Here is a 4,793-nt window from a genome sequence, read left to right as displayed (position 1 = left end):
CTCTGTCCCTCTCCCTCTCCCTCTCCCTCTCCCTCTCCCTCTCCCTCTCCCTCTCCCTCTCTGTGCATGTGTGTGTGCATGTGTGTGTGTGTGTGCATATAGGGACACGGGGACACACACACACACCAGTTACTCTCTTCTACTTGAGGACTCAGTGCTGATCTGGTAGGTGACAAGCAGAGTATTTTCAGAAACTGGGACACTGAAGCAAGGAAGCACACATAGCGAAGACTGAGATAACCTCAGCAGTAAGATGGCAGCTCTAGTCTACTGTGGTTATAGGCCACATAAAGAAGAGGGGGCACTGAAGACCTTTCCAACTGCACATATTGGAAGCTGAAGAGAGCTAGCAGAGAGAAGACAGGGATGTACCATGAGCCATCATACCTGAACAGGCAGCCCCATGTTTTCATTGGCTCCAAGGCTGCAGACAATACGGTTGAGGATATTGTGATTTCAGTTAATGGCAAACTTTTCCTAAATGTCTTGGAAACAGCACTGGGTAATTTCTTACTTGAAACTTTGTGTCTTTTTTATGTAAATGTAACTTTTCATTTTTTTTCCATTGGTTATTTTATTTATTTACATTTCAAATGTTATCCCCTTCCCAGTTTCTCCTCCACAAACCCCCTTCCTCCTCCCCCTCTGTCTTGCCTCTATGAGGGTGCTCCCCCACCTGCCCACCCACTCCTACTACTCCTCCCACCCTGAGCCATCCAGCTTTCATAGGACCGAGGGACTCCCCTCCCAGTGATGCCCGAAAAGGAAACTCTCTGCTACATATCTAGCAGAAACCATGGGGTTCCTCCGTGTGTACTCTTTGGTTGGTGGTTTAGTCCCTGGGAGCTTTGGGGGAACTGGTTGGTTGATATTGTTGTTCTTCCTTGGGGTTATGAACCCCTTCAGCTCCTTCAGTCCTTTCTCTAACTCCTCCATTGAGGTCCCCGTGCTCAGTCCAATAGTTGACTGCGAGCATCCGTATCTGTATTGATCAGGCTCTGGAAGAGCCTCTCAGGGGACAGCTATACCAGGCTCCTGTCAGCAAGCACTTCTTGACATCAGTAACAGTATCTTGAGTTTGGTGTCTGCAGATAGGATGGATCCCTAGGTGGGACAGTCTCTGGATGGCCTTTCCTTCAGTCTCTGCTCCACTCTTTGTCCTTGCATTTCCTGTGATCCTTGGTGTGTCTGAGACTGTGTCTTAAAGTGACCCTAGGACTTAAGCATGATCTAAAAATGGCATAAGAGTGTTTTTATCTAAGTTAGATAAAAGTTTGAAAGAGTAGTGGAGAAGAATTTTTCAAGTTCATTTGATTACACCATGAATTCTGCTTTCCCTGGGAACTGCTTGCCTTCTCCTAAAGGTGAGGGCTCCAGGATAACACTGCAACTGTTCCTCCAGAGCCATACCATCCCTAAGAAACCTCCTCTTGGTCCTTCTCAAGATAGTGCTGCATCCCAGCAAATCTGTGGCAAGAGAACCATTCAGTTATAACAGCCCTACTAGGTCACCTGGAGAAAGCAAGGGTGTTGGCATTTTGTCTAGGCTGTCTGACTCACTATTGGCCCCCTCCTCACTCTCTTGCTCTTCTCTTGCTCTCTTCTCTTTCCTCTCTGTCCCTTCTCTCCTCATTCCCTTCCCCCCTCCACTGGCCTCTATTCCCCCCCCCACCTGCCTTTCTCTGTCCCTACTACCCCCTCAACTTCCCTCCCCATGCCCTAAATGAACTCTATTCTATACTATACCATCCTGGGGCTGGTACCTCAGGGGGGAGGGATGCCTAAGCCTTGACCCCCTTCCCCCACATCATACTGTGCCTCTACCAAGCATATCCCTAGCTTCATTTTTCTTTTTTTTATAAAACACAACAAAGGGACAGGACACACAGATATCCCCTATGACAAGAAGTAACCTTAGGTGACATAGGGAGATTTTCCACAGGAGAGTGGAAATGAGTAAGGCTGAGCAGAGCATCCTTTCCTATGGTGAACTGGTGCACGCACACATAAGGAGTCAGAGTGGCAATGGATCTGAGGCTTTATTGTGACTGTTGTCATTCCCATGCTACCCAGGCCAGCCTAGTGAGGAGAACATGTTGCCCTCCCTGATGTGCCTGCTGGCTAGAATGTTGGAGAAGGGCTACACCACCTGCAAGGGTTGTTCTAAACCCTGTGTCATCCCTTAGAATGGCTTATTAGGTCATTCAATAGTTAGCAATTAAGTATAAAGATGATAATACCTTTCTCTAGTATTTATGAAACAAATGAAAATGCTTCATCTAAGCTTTAAAGGTATCTGTCCTCTATAAACCTATATTCTGTGTGATGGGCACCATGTTACAACCTGGGAACATAAATATATCATGAAAAACCATGTATGTGTTTGTTCCCTTTGATAGAATAGAAGCCCACTAGAGTATAAACTGCATCTACTTTATGCCAAGACCTGCAGACTTGATGCGACCAAGGTGCTTAATCAACAAAGGACAGAGAAAATGGGGCTTATTAACAAAGCTAGTTTTTCAGTCATAAGTAATAAATGAAGTTATGTCATTTGTAGCAAAGGGACTGCAACTTGGTCTAATTATGTTAAGCAAATTAAGTGAGTCTAAGAAAGCTATAGTGCTTGGTGTCATTTGTGGACCCTAGATGTCACAGATACATGATACCAGATACATGCTCCAGAGGCATGGAAGTAAAAGAGAGGTATCTGGGGACAGAGAGGATGAGTGGGAAGGAAGACAGGGTAATGAACGGGGGACAAAAATATGCTCAAGGTACATTATGCCCTTGCATGAAAATGACCTTATGTACCTCCGTAAACTAAAAGTAAAGAGTGAAGACATTGAAGTAGAATACAAGCCCACTCAATGTCACTTCCTTGGATGACTTACTGTGACTGCTACCATTAAAGCACTGAAATGGAGGGGAAGTTGTGACAGCAGGATATCACTCACATGGGTGCCCCAGAGATCCCTTCACTATACAGCTGCAAATGGAGCAGGGGTGAGGGAGCCAAAGGAACTCGGTATGAAGGGAATCTCTGTGCAGAAGGAACTTAGGCAAGCAGGCCCAGCCACAATACTGGCTAGGATCTACCAGGATGGCTAGAGACCATTGACACTGGATCATGCCATGGAGGGAGCCAATGAGAAAGAGATAGTGCTACGTCTGGTTACTGGAGAGCCAATGAGATGCTGAGAAGGCGTGTAAAGGTTTGCCCAGTTCCTGCAATAAACAAGTCTGCTTTTGCTGCTTGCCTGACTCTCAGAGTCTGTGTCCTTGATTCTTAACCTGGTCCCCAGGAGTCTTGGTCAGGGTCATATGCAACATCTCTGAGCACCTCCCACTCCTGTCTTGGTGTTGCTTATCACTGGCTCTTGATTTTATGCCTCCTCCTCTTTTGGTACACTGGGACGATGGTCCACGATCAAGAACTTGGAGTAGGGTCCTTTCTGTAGCTCTGTCATGGTGAACTACAGCAGCTTGTGCTTGCCTGTACAAGACCTATGTAAGAAAGAGCCAGGCAATATCCCAGAGTGCAGAATGTCATTGAGCCACTACTGGCAGTTGATGGCTACTGGCAGAGGAATGGTTAACATGCCAATGATGTGACTTGGTAGGATGTGTGCACCAGGCCTGTGGGAACGTGGCCTGTAATATCTTGGCAGAAGCTATCCTCTTGGTGCTAAGGTCAGAGCTAGGGAAAGATGCCATAACCACCATCAAGGCACTTGAGCCCAAAGGCAACACCCAGTGCCTTGCGATCTGCGCTTGCAGGGAAGCGCACAGCAGCAAACTATTCCTGCGTGTGGCCAGTTTGATGGGGTTAAAATATGATTAAGCCTAAACATGTAAACACTAAATTCCCAAGTTGATCATGCTGTAATACCCTATTAGGGTTAGGCCAGATTACAGCTGGTTGTGTTTCTTCATACTGGAGCCTGGTCCAAAATGATGAATTCTCTTATAAATCCCACAGTCATCCCCAGAAAGAACACGATTCACGAAGAGAGCCTTCCTAAGGTTTCAAGTGGGCTTCAGTGAGGCATGTATTAAGCACCACCTGGAAAAACCACAGGCAGTGCTGGCCGGCTCTCAGAGAGCATCAGGGAAATGCCACACATCTAGAGCCGCAAGCCCACAGTGCCCTTCCTGGGGGGAGCTCCACGTGGAGCCTGGGTCACGCGTGCTCTACCTCCCATTCTCGCAGGGAAAAAGGCACAAGGCTGCTAACCATAAAGGAAAAATAATACCACACTCGGCTGAAATCACATCCAACTGGAGCCTGGTTTGTAATCCTTCATCCTTTCTGGGAGTCAGTCAGCTGCCACGGACACCCCCACAGGATGGATCTTTTTCCAAGACAACAAATGCGCAATTCATCGGGGAACTGGAGCCCGGCTCCTGCGCTGTTTCTTCGAGATCCTTGAAAGGATTGAATATGAATTGAAACCAAAGACATATTATTTTCAGAAGTGAGCACATTTTCACCCTGGTTTAAGGATGTCAGCCTTTTTCCTTCGCTTGCATAAAGAGGGTGTCCCCGCTCATAGGCTGTTCCCAGTGACTTCATGGGGCCTGGAAGACAGGCCGGTCTTCTCTGCTCCACCCACAGTGTTTCTGACAGCCTTAAGTGCAAAAGCAAATGTTTTGTTTAGGTAGGGACCTTAAAATAATGAGGCTTGGATTTTGAAAAAATTAGCTACAAGAAAGAAAAATTCCTTAAGAAGTCATAAAAGTAATGGTTATCATGATATTAATATGCAACATCTGGCCGGGTGTATGCAGTT

The sequence above is a fragment of the Grammomys surdaster genome, unplaced genomic scaffold (assembly GCF_004785775.1).
Source record: "Grammomys surdaster isolate TR1022 unplaced genomic scaffold, NIH_TR_1.0 130, whole genome shotgun sequence".
Classification (NCBI taxonomy): domain Eukaryota; kingdom Metazoa; phylum Chordata; class Mammalia; order Rodentia; family Muridae; genus Grammomys; species Grammomys surdaster.
The sequence above is the reverse complement of the archived record's forward strand: the minus strand, read 5'-3'. Positions refer to the sequence as shown.